The sequence below is a fragment of the Lissotriton vulgaris genome, chromosome 2_1, assembly GCF_964263255.1.
Source record: "Lissotriton vulgaris chromosome 2_1, aLisVul1.2, whole genome shotgun sequence".
NCBI classification, from domain to species: Eukaryota; Metazoa; Chordata; class Amphibia; order Caudata; family Salamandridae; genus Lissotriton; species Lissotriton vulgaris.
This window is the reverse complement of record NC_141687.1, coordinates 922,146,039-922,172,466: the sequence shown is the minus strand read 5'-3', so window position 1 is coordinate 922,172,466 and position 26,428 is coordinate 922,146,039.

The window sequence follows — 26,428 nt, the reverse complement described above, 5'->3', positions numbered from 1 at the left end:
CTGACGCGACCTCATACGTATATGATGTTACGCGGGAAGCAGTGCCACAAACCTGTCGGGTACGAAATGCGCATCTTTTACGAGTTTAGCAATATGGCAGATAGGATTCTCATGGTGATGGAGCTTGGTACACTACCTGTATGGGACTGCAGTTTTCTAAAAAAAAATATATATATATACATATTTTTTTGGGAAAGATATAAAACATCACATAATTTTTAAAGTTAAAAAAAGAAGGATAATAGAGTTCCAAAATATTACAAAAAAAAAAAAAATTATGACGGTTTTAAAAACATTAAAATATGAAAGTTTTACAGACATTATAGTTAGGAAATAGCATTTAAAAAACCTTTGAAATTTACTAAAAAAACCATAGGTTTCAGGGCCGTTATAGTTAGTTGGACATTTGACTCATATCAAACCAGAGAAATTTGCCTGTTATAGTTAGTTGAGCTAACTATAACTCGCGTGCCCGCAATGCACTGATGATGATGTCACATATTACATCACTGAGGACATCTCAAATTACATCACTGATGAAATCACTCATGACATCCTCCATGTGATAATCTGATGCACATACTGATGCCCTAATATAAACTTTGATACAACCATTTTAAAATGCAGCCTACTATTTTTGAAACCATACACACAAGAATGCCATATACTACATACCACTCACTATTTCCTAGGTCTACACACACATCCAGTCACTTATACATGTAGTTACTCATCAATACAGGACAATAATATGCACTCATACATCTATACATGCAGTCACACTCTGCCACTCATCCATAGAGTTACTCACACACCTAGTCAGTAATGCAAGGAATCAATCGCATACCCATTTACTCATGAATACAGTTAAACACGCCAACTCCATTATTTATAGACATACCACATCACTTATTTATACAGATACTAACACATATTTACTGTCTCATACAATCACTGATAGAAGCAGGCACTTATTTATACACCCATTCTTCAAATAACTTAAGGGGTCATTAGGATGGCGGGCGGACACCCTATCGGGAAATGGGACCACCCGCCATAAGGGCGGGGGTCCCATGGGGGCAATTAGAATGGCAGGTGCAACCTGCATTCCTGTCATTGTGTCATTGTGGTGGGCAGCGCCCGCCACAATGCCAGGAAGGCATGTTGTGCACTTCCATGCACAACATGGCAGGCACTGCACGGTGCCTGACAAGTTGTGTGTGGAACTGCTGTGGGTACAATAGGTACCCCCCATGTGCAGCCCCACCCCCCAGAGTCCCTGTCAAACACAGCATGCCTTTCCGTGGCGGCATGTCCCCGACTGCATAGTAATATGGATGACGTGTCTAACAGACACCGGCACCTTATTAAACCCTTTTAAAAGCGTTGGATGGTCCCCCCGCCATAGTAATAGAGCGGGGGAATTGTGTGGTGGGCGGGGTCAGATCAGGGCAGATCGCCACTGCCATGCAGGCGGTGGCGATCCGCCCGTGACCCTAATGGGCCCCCTAGACTCACTTATAGTCATTTATATACTCCAACACTCACATATAGTGCCTTAAAACATATGTAGCTAGTCACAGATATACCACTGAGACATTCATTCACTCACCAACATACCCATACACACACTAACTCACCCATATAGCCCATCCCAGATGCACTTTTTAATCCATACAACTAGTGAATAACCTACTCAGACATCTATGCACAGACTCACCCCCCACCCACCCACCCACACAGGCACTCAGGGACCCATACAGATACTCAGACAAATAAATAACCCGTATAGACACTCATGTAGCTATTCAGCAACCCATGCAGTTGCTTACACACCAACTGAGAAACTGATACAGACTTTCACACAGTTTATTCACTAACCCATGCATTCAGTAAGACACGTTCTATCACTCATTTGTACAGTCAGTCATGCATCTACTAAATAATCCCTTTAGGCACTTATAAATGTATTCATTCTTCAATAGACCTTGGCATTGATATATATGAAAAATATTGAAATCTTACAGAAACACACATTCACTGGATGATGTCATGAGTGATGTCATTTGAGATGTCATCAGTGATGTCATCAGTGATGTCACTTGACCCTGTCATGAGTGATGTAATACGTGACATCATCAGCAGTGCATTGCGGGCACGCAAGTTATAGTGAGCTCAACTAACTATACCAGGCACATTTCTCTGGTTTTATATGAGTCAAATGTCCAAGTAACTATAACGTCCCTGAAACCTATGTTTTTTTGTGTGAATATATATATATTTATATTTATATATATATATATATATATATATATATATATATATATATATATATATATATATATATATATATATATATATATATATATATATATATATATATATATATATATATATATATATATATATATATATATATATATATATATATATATATATATATATATATGAGGAAGATTTCTTCTGAAACGCGTAACCTTGAGTTAAATAAACTACCGTGACACAGGAGTCTGAGAGCGCGTATTATTGAATTTGGATCTAATATATATATACATACACACAGTCGCTGTACTTAGCAGCTCACCTTCCTATGGTGTCAGTGCCAGCTGACGACGACAGCAGCCATTTATTATGAAAGAAATATCCAATGTACATCCTCAAAATGACGAAAAAAACAAAGGAGCGGCAAACCAGGAGATTGCACAATTAGTTTATTGCACACCGAGACGACGCGAAGAAAAGATCACCTCCCCTTAGGCAAGAATGGTGAATAAAAAAAAATCCCCAAAATTAAATATATTTTGTTATATTATGAAAAATAATAGAAAATACAAAAGATATACAAAAAATCTAAAATCTATTTGAAATGTGATGTTATCACAAAACATAAAATATAATATTTAATATATATTTAGAATGTATAATTATGTGATGTATTTAGTTTTCAACATATAAAATTACCAAAAGACTATTGGGAATGTACAAACAATATGACAATGTTGAGCCAAAACAAAATATGATACAAAGATATATTTCTGAACAATATTTGTAAATTATTTAATGTATTTGATGAAAAAATTATTTAATATACTAAATAATCCAAATAAAATACAAACTATAGCATTGTAAAATACCTAATATATAAATGTATTACAAAACTAAAATTATCTAAAATGCATTCAAATGATATATAATAATGAATGTACTAAAATGTTTATTTTTTCTTTAAAATGAATTAAAAATTGCAAACTTAAAAAGTCTATAATGAAAATATCAAATATATTTATTTTACTATGGCAGAATTGCGTTTGGATAAAAATGAAAAATATTTGTAATGTTGTATTTGTACATTCAAATGTATGTTAAACTGTTTTATGCTTTGAATTCTGATTTACATGAAAACGTGTTCAACGTTTTTTATTAATTACAAAAAATGTAAAAAAATAAATGAAAACAATTTAATTGTGAACCACTAAAATAAGTACATTCTATTGTGAATAAAATAATTACCAATATAAACTCACATTCATCTCCGTTTTATATATAATTGATGTATAAGCTCAGAGAAAATGCTGGATAATAAAACAAAAGAAATTACTATTCCAACTAAAAACTAACTAAACTCTGAGAATGTGCTGGATAATAAACCATAAACAATTACTATTCCAACTCCAAAACAACTAAACTCAGGGAAAGTGTTGGATAATAAACCATAACAAATTACTATTTCAACTCCAAAACAATAAAATAACTAAACTCAGGGAATGTGCTGGATAATAAACCATAAGAAAATTGCTATTCCAACTCCAAAACAACCAAACTCAGGGAAAGTGCTGGATAATAAACAAACTAAATTTACTGTTCCAATTCCTAAACAATTTACATTTCAATGCAAAATGTAAGTATCATCATTATCGAAGGATTCCTAACATTAATCTAACAATTTAGACCATACCAGGCAATGTAATGAATTAAAAAAGAGTCGTAAAACAAGTATGCAGAATTCTATCATAAACAAGAACCGCTCCCAAGAGGACATATTTGGGATGACGGTGCGGATACTATGGAAGCCTTCAATTTGTTCTGCGTAGGGCCCAGGTCCAACTAAGAAATTTTGCCATAGCAATTACTATGTCTTCTCGAGTATTGGTTTTCAAAATACGCCAATTAGTCTCATAGGATCTGGTGCCAAGGTTGGGAGCACAGCGGCTTAAGCCACCTGTTTCACGGGCTAGTATATGCTGGGCAGACGAACAGTACGTGAGCTATGGTCTCTATCATGGAGGGGCACATGGGACAATAAGAGGTCCATTAGGATGTCGGGCCGTGGCACCACCGCGGTGCTGGCGGGGCGGAAAAATGCCTTTTTACGCTCACGAGCAGCGCCACTCACGTCCGCCATATTAGTATAGCAAAACATAGGTCAGTTCCTGTCCGCCGCGGAGCGGCGCGCACCGCCATCAAAGTACGCCTGCCACCGCGGCAGTGGGAGCCAATGGAGACTCAATGCTGTGTGGAATGACGTCCGCCCGCTCCACAAATTAGGATGGCCCAAACAAGCAAACGCACTGCAGCGGAGGCACTGCACAACCAGAGACGGCGGAAACTCGTCAGTGAAGCGCGAAAGCAGAGACTCATTCCACTCCACCCGGTCACGACCTCCATGGACTCAGCTCTACATGTGTTTCTGGTGAAGTACCTGCTACACCACTAATATGAAATGGGCCGCCACGGACGATGCCGCAGGTACACAACTACACAAAAACAACACACAAAACACAGGCTGACACAGGGTCCAATTCCACTACAGACACCCTGCTGAGGGTCACAACACATCCACAAGGGCACCCACACATGACCCACCTGCAACCAAGTCACCCCACGGCAGCCGGGACACACATCGACCGCGAACCTGCAACGACGTCCCGGTCCCGGTCATGTCACCGCAGTGGTCAACACATGCGCACAATGCAGAAGCCAGGGCCAGTCCAAGGCATGGGCAGGGCACAAAGACCACAGGAAATACCTCCCCCAACCACACATCAACAACCCCATCAAGTCATAGGCCGTGCGCCCATCCTGTGCACCCCCATTCACAGCAAAAAGCAACAAGCACACCAACAAGCAAGCAGATCCACCACCTGCACCACACAACAAAGAACAAGGGAGACAGCCACTTTAGGAGTGTCTGACAAGGAACACACAACACCAGTGCCACACACACTGAAGGCTGTCAATACTTGCCAGCACATACACACACAAACAAACACACACCCTGGGTGTAGCCACAAACAGAACACACACACTGGGATGCCTGAACAGATGCCTGCACAAAAACAACACACAAACACCACAAGAACACATACAGAACCCCATCAGAAACACACATACCCTGTCAGCCAAACTGGGGAAAGGCAATGGGAGCACAGACACAACAGGAGGGCAAAAGCTCATCACTCAGGAACAAAACACACACAACATACCAAAAACCACACAAGAAGTGCACCAGCACAGAACTACACTGCCACATCAAACAAACCACAGATGCACATGAAATCAAAAATGAAAAACACCACAGGACATCAGGGGATGCACATCAGGCAGTGCCAAGGCCACAAACACACAGCACTGTATTTATTTATTTATTTATTTAATTTATATGGCGCGTTATAACCACAGGGGTCTCTAAGCGCTGTCTGACCAGATTTACGTGATAGATGTTATATTCACTTGAAACCAGCTGTGCACCTAAGGTCTGCTCCATGCTTGTTTGCACAACAAGCAGTGTGTGCACAACAAGCACAACAGTCACACACAGACATGACTGACACAACATCAACACACACAACACAAATCAGCACAGCACAAACACAAAGGCACACCCAGGAAGTGAAGCTATACCACAGCCAACACACATACATCCAACACAAAAACAACAGATGCACCACTAAGGTAAACAATGGCACAACCATCCTGACCAGAGCACTGGGCAGCACACACAGCTGAAGTGCACATGAGCAATCCTCACTGACTAACAGCACAAGAACATCACACATAAACAATTGGGGCAATGTCCAGAGTGTAACATCACTCTTGGCCCAAGAACTGCACCACAAAGTACAGTTTCACAAATGAAGTGATGTGGTGGCACACACATATATAAACCAAGGGGACAGCTGACATCAAAGTGAACTGACCTGCATGTCAGTAGTAGACATGTAAGGGGTGTACCATACACAAATTGAGTGAGTGCAGGCCCGCAATGCGTAGGCATAAGTGGCACATATAAGGGATGGCATTACACCACACACCCCATGCCATACAGGAGGATAAAAGGCACCATGTGCCTGCAATGCATGAGAAACACGCACACAATGGCAATGTGGAGCATCAGGGCTGCACAGTCTACACAAACACACCCAAGACACATTGATGATCAAACAAACTGTAACGGGGTCGGGAAGGGAGGCCGGGAGGACTGGTGGACCCCTGATTATACTTCCCCTTCTACCCTGCAGACCGGACCAGCGAGGGATGATTGGGAGCTTCAGCAGGACACGAGCGACGAAGCGTCCCCAGGTTCCTTTAAGTGGGCGTGTGGAGACGGAGAGGAGGTCCCGCCTCCTGATGACGTGTACACTCCTGGATGGTCGAATACGGGGGAAGTCCTCTACACGGCGTGTGATGACACCGGAGGAGCGAGGACCGGAGAACGCGAGGAGAGCAGGACGGAGACGCGAGACGAAGACGGAGGAAGCGAAAGACCAGAGTGTGGGGGAAAGCCAGGAGGCCAACAACCCTATGTTCCGCCGTGCCATACTCCCGAGGGAGGAGTATGGCTTAGTCAGGTACGGCGGCGTTTGGCGGGCTGGCTGGGGAGAAAGAGTGCCCCTAGTGTATAGCTACCCCCATGTGTGTCTGTCCTCCGTATTACCCGACCCCCTTCTTTCTGTTTCCCGTTTTCCCATACCTTTTCCCTTCCCGTATTCTGCACATCTCTCCTCCCTCCTCTGAGCACAATACACCAGAGTGGCTGTAGTAACATGGGTGCACCTTCACGAACACCGGGTGTACACTAATAAGAGACAAGCGGCTAACGGCCTCCCTCTGTCCTTCTTCTTTCCCCCACTTGGGTTCCTGAGACGTTACGCCAGGGAGAGACGACCCCGGAGGAAGGCCAGCGCCCAGGGACATCCAGGCAGAGAAGACCACCACCACGGACAACCTAGACTTTGCCAGGGAGAAACTAACCTATAGAACTCGTCGAACAATAAAAATAAAGCCCAGTTTAAAAAAACATTCTAGTCAGCCTATTACTGCTGCGGCACCAGTTCCTAACCTAGAGACTGTCCTTAGCCCCACTCCCACGCCTACACAAACACAACACTGATGTGCAAGTCACACACTTTGCACACTCATAAGTGACTAAAACAACAAGGTGGAGTCAGACAGAACAGCATGGACACACCCAAAGACTGCACAGTGCACATCAGACAACTCATGCATGTGCATACAACCATATCCACAGGGCAGGACAATCCAAACAATAGGCACACGACTCCTGGGTGACACTTGTGTGTCTATCACAATCCAGGGGCACACACACATCCACACCCACTACAAAGTCACACCCTTGACACTGCAGACCTCTTGACTACCCAAGAGCACACATCTCATGTAGGCCATGGGACCAGGAATAAGGGCCAACACAAGATGACCATACACATACGCAGCTGGGCACACATAAAAGAATAACACACATACATCCTGACATTTCCCAGCCTGCATGCAAACCTGTGCACACCATCACACCCTGTGCTGGCAGTGTCCCCCAACCTCACATGAAAGCAATGTATCCAAAAATAGCAAATCACTAAAAAGAGAACTGCATGACAGGCAAAAGAGCCATCCCAGATAACACTAGTATCACTGTCTCAATGGACTGAAGACACTGTCACCCCTGTTTAAAAATGTGATGCGGGCAAAGAACTTGGCAATGTTGAAGTGACACACAGAGTGTTGGACAGGCCACGTGAGGGGCTTGCCTCCTCCCCGCATGACAGGGCCCGAGCCCCGGTCCTCCCGATGTTACCCACAGAAGCAACCTGCAACCCGTCCCAGGCGGGACTCCTGCCCCCGGACATCTCTGTGTCATATGGTCGAATCCCTTCCAGCTCCCTCGGCCGGCCCGGCCACCATCTTAGACACTGCACCACGAGGCCGCGTGGCCTCAGATCGACCCTAACCCTGGGCCTGGACAGGCCCCGACATCCCGGCACCACCATCCACCCAGGAGATGAACGGCCCACTTGACAGGTCAATGGGAGAAAGAAGTGTTGATGGCTCTCCCCCGCCAGGTGCCGATCGCACCCAGCTCCCCCGGGCGCTGGCTCCACCCCCCTGCTGGGTGTCTGGACTCCCTCAGCCCGGACCCCCCGACCTCCAAGTGCGAGGGTCCGGACATCAAAGGGCGCCAGACCTATAACTGGGGCAGCTCCAGAGCAGGAAGGCAGTTGTATCCTGGAGTCGAGAGACACCGCGACAAACTCATCCCTGACAGACTACTGGCGCTGCCGTAGTCCTGCCTTGCGAATGATTATCCTGCCTGCTGGCGCTGCCGCAACCTTCTGAATCCTTCAACCTCATCGGGACCTGCTGGCACTGCCGCGGACCGTTGTAACGACCATCTTCACCGGGACCTGCTGGCACCGCCGCGGACCGTCGTCACCTTCGATCATCTCGGGACCTGCTGGCTCCGCCGCGGCCCGACCATCTAGAACGCCGAGCTCGAGGATTGTGAGCTATCCATCGTATCATCCCATCTACCAGATTGGTAACAAGACTGTCCCGCTACCCCCTTCCCATCCAAGAGACTAAGATTCGAGGGGACCCCTGAGTCCAGACCTCCTTGTACCATTCCACCGTACTTAAAGATTGCTTATAAAGAACGTTAAATCTTATCATTGTGTGGTGTACGTCTGTGGGGGGGGAAGTTACTTGTCTGTACGATCGCTGGAGACGGCTCTCCCCAGAGACCTCTCCCCTTGTCCTCGGCCGACCCTCCCGGTCCGTCTAACATTGGTGGCCAGCGGCGCGATCCGAATCAACGCATAATCGTACAGAGAGTAGCTCACCCCACGATAAAACCACAATGACAACCAAAGAAAGCGGATCCACCGAGAAATTCCAGATGGAGAAATTGGAAGAATACAGCCATTGTGAGCTGAAACAATTCTGCATTGAATTAGGCATTGCTACCACCGGTCTGAGTACTAGAGACGATTTCAAACACGCCATTGAGTCATGGGCAGAAACCGGGGCCGTCAGACCCCCGGACCAAGATGTTGCAGCATCAGAGAGGAACACCACGGCTCCCGAGAAGCGAAGAACGGGTCTCTCGCAGGAAGAGATCCAAGAAAGAGAAAAAAACAGACTTCATGAGTTAGAAATGGCCCGGCTCAAAATGGAAGGTGAACTCAAATTAGCCGAACAAAAACTGAACCTAGAACATCTGCGGCTTCGAGAAGAACGGGAAGAAAAACAGAGACAGCGAGAACTCGAAGAAAAGAGACTAGCACATGACCACGAGCGCAAACTAGCAGAAATAGACTTACGAAAGCAGAACAAAGAACTGGGGGTGCCCGAGCAACCGCGCACCCCAGGAGCGACAGAAAAGAAAGTACACATCCCCAGGATGTCGTTCGAGAGTATTTCCGAGATGACGACATACAACAGTGGTTCAAGGCCTACGAGATCGCCATGACCTCCCACCGGATCGATCGAAGTGACTGGGGAGCCGGTCTATGGGGGAGGTTCGTCAATGAAGGCCGCGATGCCCTGTTACAGCTTCCAGACCATCTGATGACCTCCTATGACCACATGAAGGCTGCCCTCCTCACCCGATATGGACTCACACCCGAAATGTACCGCCAGCGGTTCCGAGACTGCACCCGGATCCCGGGTACAACTTGGGTGGAATATGTAAACTATTTCAGCCGAGCCTTCGAGGGGTGGATCAAGGGAAGCCATGTAACAACATACGAGCAACTGTTTAATCTCATGGTGTGGGAACATCTCTCTAACAACTGCTTCGTCGAGCTCAGGCAGCACCTCCTCGACAGTAAATTGACGGACCCACGGCAGCTCGCCGCCGAGGCTGACCGGTGGGAGATCACCCGAGTAGGCCGGAGCGGGCCGCACGAACAGCACCGGAACAACCAAGGTCAGCACCGTCCCCGAGGAGGAGGAGGAGGCCAGGGACGGGGAAGAGACACCACCCCGGCCACCCCCGCTGCCAACACACCGCCCCCGGCCAACCGGGGCAACCCCCAAGTGCGCCCGGGGTACCGAGCCAATGTCACGTGTCACCGATGCCAGCGAGTCGGCCACTACGCAAGTGACCCGAACTGTCCACAGTACCGGACTCCGAGACCCCGCCAGGTAGCTGCCGCCGCCTTGGGGGAAGAACAGATCTCCGAAGAACAAGAGGAATGCGAGCAAGAACAACAAGAATGGGAACCGGCCGCCATGGTGCTAGCGTGCCTAGGGGGAAGAGACATGGTCCTGCGGGTTCCCCTACCCGCCAACACCCGAAAATACAGCCAGTGGGTGAACATTAATGGGCGCAGGGCCGAAGCCCTACGTGACACAGGAGCCAATGTGACGGCCGTCCGCTGTCACCTGGTGACACCAGAACAGATCCTGCCGAACACTCTCTGCCCCGTCCGTTCAGCCGACAATACGGAAAGTCTCTGTCGGATGGCCTGCGTCCCCTTCGAATGGGGAGGAGTCTCCGGCATGCTGAAGGTGACGGTCCGAGATGATGCCCCCGTGGACTGTCTCCTGGGGAATGATCTTGAGAGTTCCCCGTGGGCCGCCGTAGAGAGAAGAGAGCACCTGGGGATGTTGGGCCTCCCGGACTGGGCGTGCGTAACCACCCGGGCCATGGCGGCCCGTACCATCCCCCAACCCGAAGAACCCGGATGGCCAGCACCTCCTCCCCCGGTCGCTCCAGTAGAAGACACCGACCCGACCGATCCCCCAGGGCCAACTCCCGAAGAGCTTGCTCAGCCCCAGGACCTGCCCAGCCTGGCTCAGTGGCGACAGGAAGGGGGGCCCACCCAGGAACAGTTCCGTCAAGAGCAGAAGACCTGTCCCTCCCTCGAGGGACTCCGCCAGCAAGCCCTCGCCCAGAGTGCAGGGGACACCTCCGGGGCCCATTGGATCTATTGGGACAACGACCTGTTGTACAGCGAACAGAGAATCGCGGAGTTAGGGGCCAGTCGAGTACTAGTGGTGCCCCTCCGCTTTAGAGACTTCTTGCTAAACCTGGCCCACGATGTCCCCCTGGCTGGACACCTGGGTCAAGACAAAACCTATAGTCGCCTGGTGACCCACTTTTTCTGGCCCAAGATGAGAAACGACGTCCTTAACCACTGCCGTTCCTGCCCCACGTGCCAGGCCAGCGGGAAGAGCGGCCGCAAACTCAAAGCACCTCTGCAACCCTTCCCAGTTGTCACCACCCTGTTCGAGAGGGTGGGAATAGACATTGTGGGGCCCCTGGACCCCCGTACAGCACAAGGACATCGGTTCATCCTGGTACTGGTGGACCACGCCACCCGCTACCCTGAGGCTGTTCCCCTGCGAACGGTGACAGCCCCGGTGGTCGGCCGGGCCTTGATGGGGATCTTCTCCCGGGTGGGCTTCCCCCGAGAAGTCGTCAGCGACCGAGGCACAAACTTTATTTCAAAATATATGAAATCCCTCTGGCAACAGTGCGGGGTCACCTACCGATTCACGACCCCCTATCACCCTCAAGGAAACGGACTAGTTGAGCGGTTCAACCGCACGCTCAAAGGGATGATCGGGGGGTTGGAAGAGCCCCTCCGTCGCCAGTGGGACGTGCTACTACCGTGCCTCCTCTTCGCGTATCGAGAAGTCCCCCAGGAGTCCCTCGGCTTCAGCCCGTTCGAGCTCTTATACAGACACCCTGTGCGAGGGCCCCTCAGCCTAGTCAAAGAAGGTTGGGAGATGCCCCCACTAAAAACCCCTCCAGATGTCTTCAAGTACCTCCTGACCCTACGCAATCAGACCAGGCGATTCAGAGAAATGGCGAAAGCGAACCTTGAGGCCAGCCAGGAGGACATGAAGAAGTGGTACGATCAAAATGCCTCCTCCATCGAATTCGAACCTGGCCAACAAGTGTGGGTGATGTCCCCCACTGAACCCTGTGCCTTACAGGACAAGTGGACGGGGCCCTTCAAAGTGGTCGAGCGCAAGAGCCCCGTCACCTATCTCATCGATATGGAATCTGCACGGAACCCCCTCCGGGTCCTCCACGCCAATAGACTCAAACCCCACTTTGTGCGCTCGGAGCTCAGCCTCCTGATGGCTACAGACAGCGGAGCTGAAGAAGACTCTGAGCCCCTCCCTGATCTCCTAAAGACCCGGGAGAAAGATGGTTCCGTGGACGGGGTCCGACTCTCAGAAGCCCTCACCCCGGAACAGCGCCAAGGCTGCCGGGACCTCCTGCGGCAGTTTGCGACCCTGTTTTCCCTCACCCCAGGGGTCACCTCCTGGTGCCTGCACGACGTGGACACTGGGGACAGTCCCCCTATCCGACATCGGGCATACCGCGTACCAGATCGAGTACGGGCCTGCATCCAAGAGGAGGTGTCCAAGATGCTCACGCTCGGAGTCATTGAGCCCTCAGACAGCCCCTGGGCCAGCCCAGTGGTACTGGTCCCCAAAGCTGCCGCACCCCGCACCACGCCTGAGCTCCGGTTCTGTGTGGACTACCGGGGCTTGAACGCTGTCACCAGAACCGACGCCCATCCCATCCCCCGAGCGGACGAACTGATCGACCGCATGGGAGCTGCCCGCTACCTCAGCATCTTCGACCTGACAGCGGGCTACTGGCAGATCGGTCTCACACCCCGGGCTCAAGAACGATCCGCCTTTTCCACCCCTGATGGCCACTACCACTTCAAGGTCATGCCATTCGGCATGAAGAATGCCCCAGCTACTTTTCAGCGTCTGGTGAACCAGGTCTTGGCGGGTCTCGAGGAATTCAGCGCCGCCTACCTGGACGATATCGCTGTGTACAGCCGCCACTGGCCCGACCACCTCCACCACCTCCGAGAGGTCCTGCAGGCCCTCCAACGGGCTGGCCTCACGATCAAGGCCAGCAAATGCCAAATTGGTCAGGGGTCCGTGACCTATCTCGGGCACCAGGTGGGAAGCGGTCTGGTGGCCCCTCTTCAGCTCAAGATCGCTGCCATCCAGTCCTGGCAGCCCCCCATCACACAGACCGAGGACCGCGCCTTCTTGGGGCTCACAGGCTACTACCGGCGGTTCGTGAGGGACTATGGCAGCATTGTGGGGCCCCTCACGGAACTCACATCCAAAAACCACCCAAAGAAGGTCAACTGGACCCCAGACTGTCAAGCGGCCTTCGAGAAGCTGAAGGCCGCCATGTGCACTGCCCCTGTGCCTCAGGCCCCCGACTACAGTCGGGAATTCATCGTCCAAACGGATGCCTCCGACCATGGCATTGGGGCAGTCCTCTCCCAGTTGAACCCCAAAGGACTTGACCAACCAGTGGCCTTCATCAGCAGACGTCTCCTGGCCCGAGAACAACGCTGGAGCACCATCGAGAGGGAGGCCTTCGCAGTGGTGTGGGCCCTCAAAAAGCTCCGGCCTTACCTCTTCGGTACCCACTTCCGGGTGCAGACAGATCATCGGCCCCTGCAGTGGCTAATGCAGATGCGGGGGGAAAATCCAAAACTACTACGTTGGTCCACCTCCCTGCAAGGGATGGACTTCACTGTGGAACATCGACCTGGCCAAGACCACGCCAACGCAGATGGCCTGTCACGCTTTTTCCGCCTCGACGAGGAGAGTCCCCAAGAGGATGGGTGACTCTCCCCGCCTTCAGCTGGGGGGGACGCATGTTGGACAGGCCACGTGAGGGGCTTGCCTCCTCCCCGCATGACAGGGCCCGAGCCCCGGTCCTCCCGATGTTACCCACAGAAGCAACCCGCAACCCGTCCCAGGCGGGACTCCTGCCCCCGGACATCTCTGTGTCATATGGTCGAATCCCTTCCAGCTCCCTCGGCCGGCCCGGCCGCCATCTTGGACACTGCACCACAAGGCCGCGTGGCCTCAGATCGACCCTAACCCTGGGCCTGGCCAGGCCCCGACATCCCGGCACCACCATCCACCCAGGAGATGAACGGCCCACTTGACAGGTCAATGGGAGAAAGAAGTGTTGATGGCTCTCCCCCGCCAGGTGCCGATCGCACCCAGCTCCCCCGGGCGCTGGCTCCACCCCCCTGCTGGGTGTCTGGACTCCCTCAGCCCGGACCCCCCGACCTCCAAGTGCGAGGGTCCGGACATCAAAGGGCGCCAGACCTATAACTGGGGCAGCTCCAGAGCAGGAAGGCAGTTGTATCCTGGAGTCGAGAGACACCGCGACGAACTCATCCCTGACGGACTACTGGCGCTGCCGTAGTCCTGCCTTGCGAACGATTATCCTGCCTGCTGGCGCTGGCGCAACCTTCTGAATCCTTCAACCTCGTCGGGACCTGCTGGCACTGCCGCGGACCGTTGTAACGACCATCTTCACCGGGACCTGTGGCCCCGCCGCGGACCGTCGTCACCTTCGATCATCTCGGGACCTGCTGGCTCCGCCGCGGCCCGACCATCTAGAACGCCGAGCTCGAGGATTGTGAGCTATCCATCGTATCATCCCATCTACCAGATTGGTAACAAGACTGTCCCGCTACCCCCTTCCCTTCCAAGAGACTAAGATTCGAGGGGACCCCTGAGTCCAGACCTCCTTGTACCATTCCACCGTACTTAAAGATTGCTTATAAAGAACGTTAAATCTTATCATTGTGTGGTGTACGTCTGTGGGGGGGGAAGTTACTTGTCTGTACGATCGCTGGAGACGGCTCTCCCCGGAGACCTCTCCCCTTGTCCTCGGCCGACCCTCCCGGTCCGTCTAACACAGAGCATGGTGCACAGGCAACCGAATGCACACACCAAAAGAATTTTATTCAGCAAGGACACTGACAAAACACACCACAGGTGTAACTGTCTTTATTCACATATTTCACAGATGTGACAGTAGAACAACAGTAGACAAGAGCAAGGCACAAAATGCTGATCATATGCAAGATAATCTGCACAGGCTAAGTACAAACAGGAAGGCCAGTGTCCATGGCACAGGAGAGAGTCCAACACAGCAGAGCAACAGGGCCAGTGTCCAGTTCAGGGTGCACATCAAGTACATGAGAAGCTGCACAGGAGAGAGCCCAACACAGCAGAGCAACAGGGCCAATTGTCCATGGCAAAGGGGAGATTCCAACACAGCAGAGCAACAGGGCCAGTGTCCAGTTCAGGGTGCACATCAAGTACATGAGAGGCTACACAGGGGAGAGCCCAACACAGCAGAGCAACAGGGCCAGTGCTCATGGCACAGGGGAGAGTCCAACACAGCAGAGCAACATGGCCAGTGTCCATGGCACAGGGGAGAGCCCAACACAGCAGAGCAACAAGGCCAGTGTCCAGGTCAGGGTGCACATCAAGTACATGAGAGGCTGCACAGGGGAGAGCCCAACACAGCAGAGCAAAATGGCCAGTGTCCATGGCACAAGGGAGAGTCCAACACAGCAGAGCAACAAGGCCAGTGTCCAGGGCACAGGGGAGAACCCACCTCAGCAGAGCAACAGGGCCAGTGTCCATGGCACAGGGGAGAGCCCAACACAGCAGAGCAACAGGGCCAGTGTCCATGGCACAGGGGAGAGTCCAATACAGCAGAGCAACAGGGCCAGTGCCCAGTTCAGGGTGCTCATCAAGTACATGAGAGGCTGCATGGGGGAGAGTCCAACACAGCAGAGCAACAGGGCCAGTGTCCAGTTCAAGGTGCACATTAAGTACATAAGAGGCTGCACAGGGGAGAGACCAACACAGCAGAGCAACAGGGCCAGTGTCCATGGCACAGGGGAGAGTCCAACACAGTAGAGCAACAAGGCCAGTGTCCATGGCACAGGGGAGAGCCCAACACAGCAGAGCAACAGGGCCAGTGTCCATGGCACAGGGAAGAGACCAACACAGCAGAGCAACAGGGCCAGTGTCCATGGCACATGGGAGAGTCCAACACAGCAGAGCAACAAGGCCAGTGTCCAGTTCAGGGTGCACATCAAGTACATGAGAGGCTGCACAGGGGAGAGCCCAACACAGCAGAGCAACAGGCCCAGTGTCCAGTTCAGGATGCACATCAAGTACATGAGAGGCTACACAGTGGAGATCCCAATACAGCAGAGCAAAAGGGCCAGTGCCCATGGCACAGGGGAGAGTCCAACACAGCAGAGCAACATGGCCAGTGTCCATGGCACAGGGGAGAGCCCAACACAGCAGAGCAACAGGGCCAGTGTCCAGTTCAGGGTGCACATCAAGTACATGAGAGGCTGCACAGGGGAGAGCCCAACACAGCAGAGCAAAATGGCCAGTGTCCATGGCACAAGGGAGAGTCCAACACAGCAGAGCAACAAGGCCAGTGTCCAGGGCACAGGGGAGAACCCACCACAGCAGAGCAACAGGGCCAGTGTCCAAGGCACAGGGGAGAGCCCAACACAGCAGAGCAACAGTGCCAGTGTCCATGGCACAGAGGAGAGTCCAATACAGCAGAGCAACAGGGCCAGTGCCCAGTTCAGGGTGCTCATCAAGTACATGAGAGGCTACACAGGGGAGAGCCCAACACAGCAGAGCAACAGGGCCAGTGTCCATGGCACAGGGGAGAGTCCAACACAGTAGAGCAACAAGGCCAGTGTCCATGGCACAGGGGAGAGCCCAACACAGCAGAGCAACAGGGCCAGTGTCCATGGCACAGGGGAGAGACCAACACAGCAGAGCAACAGGGCCAGTGTCCATGGCAAAAGGGAGAGTCCAACACAGCAGAGCAACAGGGCCAGTGTCCAGTTCAGGGTGCATATCAAGTACATGGGAGGCTGCACAGGAGAGAGCCCAACACAGCAGAGCAATAGGGCCAATTGTCCATGGCACAGGGGAGATTCCAACACAGCAGAGCAACAAGGCCAGTGTCCAGTTCAGGGTGCACATCAAGTACATGAGAGGCTGCACAGGGGAGAGTCCAGCACAGCAGAGCAACAGGCCCAGTGTCCAGTTCAAGATGCACATCAAGTACATGAGAGGCCACACAGTGGAGATCCCAATACAGCAGAGCAAAAGGGCCAGTGCCCATGGCACAGGGGAGAGTCCAACACAGCAGAGCAACATGGCCAGTGTCCATGGCACAGGGGAGAGCCCAACACAGCAGAGCAACAGGGCCAGTGTCCAGTTCAGGGTGCACATCAAGTACATGAGAGGCTGCACAGGGGAGAGCCCAACACAGCAGAGCAAAATTGCCAGTATCCATGGCATAAGGGAGAGTCCAACACAGCAGAGCAACAAGGCCAGTGTCCAGGGCACAGGGGAGAACCCACCACAGCAGAGCAACAGGGCCAGTGTCCAAGGCACAGGGGAGAGCCCAACACAGCAGAGCAACAGAGCCAGTGTCCATGGCACAGGGGAGAGTCCAATACAGCAGAGCAACAGGGCCAGTGCCCAGTTCAGGGTGCTCATCAAGTACATGAGAGGCTACACATGGGGGAGTCCAACAGAGCAGAGCAACAGGGCCAGTGTCCATTTCAAGGTGCACATCAAGTACATGAGAGGCTGCACAGGGGAGAGCCCAACACAGCAGAGCAACAGGGCCAGTGTCCATGGCACAGGGGAGTGTCCAACACAGCAGAGCAACAAGGCCAGTGTCCATGGCACAGGGGAGAGCCCAACACAGCAGAGCAACAGGGCCAGTGTCCATGGCACAAGGGAGAGTCCAACACAGCAGAGCAACAGGGCCAGTGTCCAGTTCAGGGTGCACATCAAGTACATGAGAGGCTGTACAGGGGAGAGTCCAACACAGCTGCGCAACAGGGCCAGTGTCCAGTTCAGGGTACACTTCAAGTACTTGAGAGGCTGCTCGGGGGAAAGCCCAACACAGCAGAGCAACAGGTCCAGTGTCCATGGCACAGGGGAGAGCCCAACACAGCAGAGCAACAGGGCCAGTGTCCATGGCACAGGGAAGAGCCCAACACAGCAGAGCAACAGGGCCAGTGTTTATGGCACAAGGGAGAGTCCAACACAGCAGAGCAACAGGGCCAGTGTCCAGTTCAGGTTGCACATCAAGTACATGGGAGGCTGCACAGGAGAGAGCCCAACACAGCAGAGCAACAGGGCCAATTGTCCATGGCACAGGGGAGAGCCCAACACAGCAGAGCAACAGGGCCAGTGTCCAGTTCAGGGTGCACACCAAGTACATGAGAGGCTGCACAGGGGAGAGCCCAACACAGCAGAGCAACAGGGCCAGTGTCTATGGCACAGGGGAGAGTGCAGCACAGCAGAGCAACAGGGCCAGTGTCCAGTTCAGGGTGCACATCAAGTACATGAGAGGCTACACAGTGGAGATCCCAATACAGCAGAGCAACAGGGCCAGTGCCCATGGCACAGGGGAGAGTCCAACACAGCAGAGCAACATGGCCAGTGTCCATGGCAAAAGGGAGAGTCCAACACAGCAGAGCAACAGGGCCAGTGTCCAGTTCAGGGTGCATATCAAGTACATGGGAGGCTGCACAGGAGAGAGCCCAACACAGCAGAGCAATAGGGCCAATTGTCCATGGCACAGGGGAGAGTCCAACACAGCAGAGCAACAAGGCCAGTGTCCAGTTCAGGGTGCACATCAAGTACATGAGAGGCTGCACAGGGGAGAGTCCAGCACAGCAGAGCAACAGGCCCAGTGTCCAGTTCAAGATGCACATCAAGTACATGAGAGGCCACACAGTGGAGATCCCAATACAGCAGAGCAAAAGGGCCAGTGCCCATGGCACAGGGGAGAGTCCAACACAGCAGAGCAACATGGCCAGTGTCCATGGCACAGGGGAGAGCCCAACACAGCAGAGCAACAGGGCCAGTGTCCAGTTCAGGGTGCACATCAAGTACATGAGAGGCTGCACAGGGGAGAGCCCAACACAGCAGAGCAAAATTGCCAGTATCCATGGCATAAGGGAGAGTCCAACACAGCAGAGCAACAAGGCCAGTGTCCAGGGCACAGGGGAGAACCCACCACAGCAGAGCAACAGGGCCAGTGTCCAAGGCACAGGGGAGAGCCCAACACAGCAGAGCAACAGAGCCAGTGTCCATGGCACAGGGGAGAGTCCAATACAGCAGAGCAACAGGGCCAGTGCCCAGTTCAGGGTGCTCATCAAGTACATGAGAGGCTACACATGGGGGAGTCCAACAGAGCAGAGCAACAGGGCCAGTGTCCATTTCAAGGTGCACATCAAGTACATGAGAGGCTGCACAGGGGAGAGCCCAACACAGCAGAGCAACAGGGCCAGTGTCCATGGCACAGGGGAGTGTCCAACACAGCAGAGCAACAAGGCCAGTGTCCATGGCACAGGGGAGAGCCCAACACAGCAGAGCAACAGGGCCAGTGTCCATGGCACAAGGGAGAGTCCAACACAGCAGAGCAACAGGGCCAGTGTCCAGTTCAGGGTGCACATCAAGTACATGAGAGGCTGTACAGGGGAGAGTCCAACACAGCTGCGCAACAGGGCCAGTGTCCAGTTCAGGGTACACTTCAAGTACTTGAGAGGCTGCTCGGGGGAAAGCCCAACACAGCAGAGCAACAGGTCCAGTGTCCATGGCACAGGGGAGAGCCCAACACAGCAGAGCAACAGGGCCAGTGTCCATGGCACAGGGAAGAGCCCAACACAGCAGAGCAACAGGGCCAGTGTTCATGGCACAAGGGAGAGTCCAACACAGCAGAGCAACAGGGCCAGTGTCCAGTTCAGGTTGCACATCAAGTACATGGGAGGCTGCACAGGAGAGAGCCCAACACAGCAGAGCAACAGGGCCAATTGTCCATGGCACAGGGGAGATTCCAACACAGCAGAGCAACAAGGCCAGTGTCCAGTTCAGGGTGCACACCAAGTACATGAGAGGCTGCACAGGGGAGAGCCCAACACAGCAGAGCAACAGGGCCAGTGTCTATGGCACAGGGGAGAGTGCAGCACAGCAGAGCAACAGGGCCAGTGTCCAGTTTAGGGTGCACATCAAGTACATGAGAGGCTACACAGTGGAGATCCCAATACAGCAGAGCAACAGGGCCCGTGCCCATGGCACAGGGGAGAGTCCAACACAGCAGAGCAACATGGCCAGTGTCCATGGCACAGGGGAGAGCCCAACACAGCAGAGCAACAAGGCCAGTGCCCAGTTCAGGGTGCACATCAAGTACATGGGAGGCTGCACAGGGGAGAGCCCAACACAGCAGAGCAAAATGGCCAGTGTCCATGGCACAAGGGAGAGTCCAACACAGCAGAGCAACAAGGCCAGTGCCCAGGGCACAGGGGAGAACCCACCAGAGCAGAGCAACAGGGCCAGTGTCCATGGCACAGGGGAGAGCCCAACACAGCAGAGCAACAGGGCCAGTGTCCATGGCACAGGGGAGAGTCTACTACAGCAGAGCAACAGGGCCAGTGCCCAGTTCAGGGTGCTCATCAAGTACATGAGAGGCTGCACAGGGGAGAGTCCAACAGAGCAGAGCAACAGGGCCAGTGTCCAGTTCAAGGTGCACATCAAGTACATGAGAGGCTGCACAGGGGAGAGCCCAACACAGCAGAGCAACAGTGCCAGTGTCCATGGCACAGGGGAGGGTCCAACACAGCAGAGCAACAAGGCCAGTGTCCATGGCACAGGGGAGAGCCCAACACAGCAGAGCAACAGGGCCAGTGTCCATGGCACAAGGGAGAGTCCAACACAGCAGAGCAACAGGGCCAGTGTCCATGGCACAGGGGAGATCCCAATACAGCAGAGCAACAGGGCCAGTGTCCAGGTCAGGGTGCACATCAATTACATGAGAGGCTGTACAGTGGAGAGCCCAACACAGCAGAGCAACAGGGCCAGTGTCCATGGCAGAGGGGAGAGCCCAACACAGCAGAGCAACAGGGCCAGTGTCCATGGCACAGGGGAGAGTTCAACACAGCAGAGCAACTGGGCCAGTGTCCAGTTTAGGGTGCACATCAAGTACATGAGAGGCTGCACAGGCAAGGGGGGAGCTACTGTGAACGACAAGGCCAGTGGCCAGGAAGAAGTACAGAGTCAGGACATGAGAAGCTGCACAGTCAGTCTGTATGACTGCACCCTTTTATGACCAGCAACACACCCAGGTGGCAAACAATGGTCAGGACTAGCACACCTGTATGAGAGACCGGTGTATGAGGGGTACTGCCACTCACATTTGGCTGTCAGGTGGACTGGGAGCTGGCTGTGTGTTGGGGACAGCAGGCCCTCTTGACTGGGCAGACAGAGGGCCAGGTGATGTAGGGCTATCAGTGGCTTGGCAAGCTGGAGGGCAGCTTGGACCAGGTAGTGTAGTGGCACGTGGAGGTGGAGTCATGCAGACCTGTGACACAGTTTGTGTGTGGGAGAGGTTTGAGGTGTGCCCTTCCACTTTTGGGGAATCCTAAATGGCTTCTCTCTACTGGGGTTAATGTGAACTGGTGATGACACAACAGGCACACACACCAACTGTCCTGCATCCGGTGCAGACACTGTCCCTCCCTCTGGTGTCGTGCTGGATCCTGCGGAACGCTTTCTCTGGCTACGCCTCTGGACCACCTTCCCCTGTTTGTCAGGTTTCCCCCCTACAGTGCCCTCCTTTGGCTCTTTTCCAGGGGTGGCCCCTACAGTGCCCTCCTTTGCCTCTTTGCCAGGGGTGGCCCCTACAGTGCCCTCCTTTGGCTGTTTGCCAGGAGTAGCCCCTACACTCCTCAACCTGCTTCTCTTGGCTTGGAATTGGAGTTGATGTGGCGGGGGAATGTGGCCCTGTGCCCTTCCTAGGTATACCCTTGCCATACAACACCTCCTCGGTGGGCATAGACACTGCATGCCTAGCTCTGCGTGACTTTTTAGGGACAGTAGAGTCCTTTGCTGGTGATGCCTCTGAGGCATGGGAGCCTGATGTCTGCCTCATTGCTTTGTTGGCCTTGCTCTTCCCTGACAGGCTCTTGTGTTTCTGGGGTGGCTCTGTTCTTCTGTGGGGATGGTGACTGTGGGTGGGAGCGCTTGGGTTGTGTCTGCTGTGTGCTTATTGTGCTATATCGTGACTGTGACACATGGGAACCATGGTCACCAACATCCGATGTGGCCACTGACTTGGGGTGGACAAAGGCTCCTGAGCAGGAATCGGAGTATGTGCTTGTTGAAGGGCAGACGTCACTGCCGACGAAACAGCCAGGACTGTACGGTGTAGCCCACCCACGTCAGAGTGTATGCCACCCATGTAGGCAACCACCTGGCCTAATTTTTTGTCATGATCACTGAAGGCATTGAGCAGGGCTGTGTGACCCACACAAAGCTGGCACAGGAGCTCTACAGACTTAGCACTGAGGACAGCAGGGGGGACAGGTGTAGGCTCAGCTGTGCAAGGTGTGAATATAACACATCCCCTCGTACTGACACGGACTCGGGCAGCACCAGAGGAAGCGGATGGGCGGCTGGGCACTGGCCGCTGTGTGGTACACGATGATGCAGAGTCCCCATTCCCTGTGCCTGCCAACATGGATGCATCACCGCTGGCATCAGCTGATGGTTTACTCTGTGTCTCAGGCATGGATTCCTCCTGCATACTCCAGTCCCCCTCAGAAGCGCTGGTGAGCTCTGTGTCACTGGTCTCCTGTGCAGCTGTAGTGCTACTCTCGCTCCTGTTCCTCCGTGTCCACTGGTGATTAGATGCAGGGTTGTCTTAGTGTCATCAGCAGGACAAAGCAATCCAATCAATGCAGTAAAGGAGATGCCCAAATCTACATGGTGAGCACCACACCCTGCAATCACATTGCAGCAACACACTTCATAGACCACAACTGTGCCTGGGACCCTGAATCTCTGCCATTACTGAGCCATGTTGAGGCCACACAGGACAACACCCTGCCCGTACACAACTTGCCGTGCACACACCTAGGGACATGATGTGGGGGCAACACTTATGACCACTGACAGACCTTGAGGGAGCAGGAGGGGACAGCACACACACCCATGAGGACATGACATTCTACAATGGCAAGTAGACCATACCATGCAACATGTGGTACTCTGGGGCACCTTGTTGTCAGATGTGAGGGCCTCACCGATCATGGTGCATGCAAAGTAGTCAAACAGATCGTGGACACTGCTGTTTACCCCTAAAAGATTCCCCACACTATCCAAATGCTGAATGACCATGTAGATCCTAACACATCTGGCATCAGGGAGGATCACCTTTGTAAGGCCACTTTGGACCAATGCATGACACTGGCACCCATCCCAGCACCCACTCACATAACATAGCACAGCACGGGGCGTGGCTTGGGCGCCGATGGCGATGGTCACCTGAGAGCTCGGCTCCGGGACTGAGCCCGTGATTATCCTGTACATCGGTGGCTGCGGGGCACCCCGACCCCAGCATTCTGCTGATCGGCCCGGCGGAGACCTGCCGGGGCCCCTGGCGGAGTCCGAACGAGCGGTGACCCGGCGGAAAATCGGAGTTTGTGGAACTGCGGAGTGCGACCCAACATGGCGCCCGGACTTCATTGTCCCCTTGGCCGGATCCACTAGACTGATGGAACACCACTAGCAGCGGCGCGCCCCCTGCTCTACCGTTTCACGGAGGTGTGAGGAACTGGACATTGGTCGGATCGGACTCTTTCTACGAGGATCGCACTCGGACGGGCAGATGCCCCCGCTATAGTGGATCCCGCACGCGGGCACCTGGAGGTCCCGTCGGTGGCCCCACTCCCTGCTCCGCACTTGGCTACTTTTTCCTGGCCGACCCACTTCCATGGGAGGCGCAACCCTTTGGCGCCGCAGATCATCCGGAGGAATCGGTGACCCTTGCTCCGGGACTCTATCGGCCGCTCGGGCCTGCCCGACCTGGCGGCGATTGTCTCCGCCTCCTCCCCGGTGCCCTCAGACGACGTGGTGGTGGCACGAGCCGAAGCTGAGGAGGTCCAACAGGCCCTGGAGACGGGGATTTCCGGCACTCGACCTGAGGCCCAGCAACCGGGAGAATCACAGCTGGCGCTTGCACTCGGAGAAGCCTACTCCTGGACCCGCACGGTGTGCTCCCGGCGACATGGGGAAACCTAGAGGAGCCAAGGGGGCTACCCCAGCCGCCTCAGACTCGGAGTCCCAGGACAAAGAGGAACGTGGGGACCCGGAGAGTTCTGGTGGTGCATCAATGCAGCAGCAATTTGACCGCGTCTTGGAGGCGATTGCGACCACGCGCTCGGCCCTCCAGCAGGACATTGCCCAGGTAGCGACAAGCCTAGGCCTCCTTAGAGCGGATCACGGCAAACTCTCGGACAGGGTCAAGGAAGTGGAGAGTTCGGTAAAAACCTTGGAGCCGGCGCAGCGAACCCTGGCTGCGACTTTGAAGGATGCCCTGTCCCGGATTACGGCCCTAGAGCAGAGAGCGGAGGATGCAGAAGGCCGTAACAGGAGGAATAACATTCGGGTGGTGGGCCTGCCGGAGAAGATTGAGGATGGCGACATGGTGGCATACTTGGAGGCCTGGCTCCGAGACACGGTGGCCCCGGAGGGTCTATCCTCCTTCTACACCTTGGAGCGCGCCCATAGGGTCCCAGCGCGGCCACCGCAACAGGGTCGGACCCTCCGACCGGTGGTGGCACGGTTGTTGCACTTTCGGGACAGGGACCTCATCCTCAACGCCGCCAGACATAATGGTCCATTCAAAGTGGCGAACAGCCAGGTGAACATCTTCCCAGATTACACCTATGAAACTCAACGTAGACGGTTTTCCTTCCTGGCGGTCAAGCGTGAGCTCAGGAGCGAGGGCATCCAGTACTCGCTCCTATTCCCTGCGAGGCTCCGCACAATTGTCGATGACAAGACTCAATTCTTTGATACCCCGGAGGACGTCTGCAACTGGCTCGAACTCTACAGAGCAGGGAAAGATGGCTTCGGCTCCTCATCACAGCAGACGGCAGAGCCGGAGCAGAGACGGCGGTCCAAAAGAATTCGGAGTCGCCGTGGCCGCTCAGGCGGACCCTCGACTGCGGAGACATCGACGGAGCGAAAGGGAGTGCTGGAGGTGTTGTCTGCGCTGTCTGGCTCACGGGACGATGCCATTGAGGAGGAAGCGGACCCTGGTGACGAAGGGGTGCCAACGGACTCCGAGGAATCGGTGACTGATAGCGTCCATACGCCGGTGATCACACCGAAATCGGTGGAGGACCTTCTAGATGGACAGGGGTAATGGGGTGAGCTACTTCCTTTTGGGAGGGAGCCCGGCACGGGGGCGGTGGGTGCCGACACTTGATGATGACTCCCGGGGGAGGGGGGTGGGGTGCCTTGTTTTTGCCCCGAGCGTGTTTGGCACTGTTTTGGGCCTGTCTTAGTCCTGGTGGCCTGAGCGTCGAGGGCCCACTGCCTCCGCCCGGCCCGCACCTGGCCCTTAAGGCCTTCCTACGGTGGCGACCGCAGGATTAGTAGGGGATAGTGGGTTTTTGGAGGGTATGGTTTAGATGGGAACTAGATGGTGCTATTTGGGTCCTGTTCTGGGGAGGGTGGATGGGGGTTTGGTTCATACTTGGGTTGTTAAGTTTTGGTTGGGGAAAATGGCCGCCATCAGTGCTGGGATGATTGATGTCCTTTCTTTGTTGGGACCCAGATGGGGAGACTTTGCGAGAACGATCTGGGACAATGGCTAATGTTGCTAATCTGAAATGTGTTACTTGGAACGTGCGGGGGCTTCATACCATGTCTAGGCGACACAAAGTCCACGCTTATTTAGTGCGTAGGGGGGTACAAATGGCGCTGCTGCAGGAAACACATCTGAACAAGGCGGAAGGGGCGGCGCTACAGCGTAGATGGAGGGGGCAGGTCTTTTGCACTTCGTACTCCGCGTATGCCAGAGGGGCGCTGATTTGGGTTAGAGCTGGGGTTCCCTTCCAGGTCACGAAAACAGTGATAGATCCAGAGGGGCGATATGTGGCCATTTCGGGCACTTTGGGAGGGAGAGACCTAAACGTTTGCTGTGTATACGCTCCTAATGTAGACCAGACTGCCTTCCTTTCCAGGTTATCGGGCTCGTTGGCCCACTTCTTTTCCGGGCCCCTCCTGCTCGGTGGAGATTTTAACTCGGTAGTGGATGTAGACACTGACCGATCGCATCCACCCCTACCTGATTCTCCGGTTCGCCGCGTGGCTAAGGGTCGTAGGGACTGGCAGACTCACTGGGGTTTAACGGATATCTGGAGGGCGCAGCACCCCACAACTAGGGACTATTCCTATTTCTCGAGCCTCCATGAGC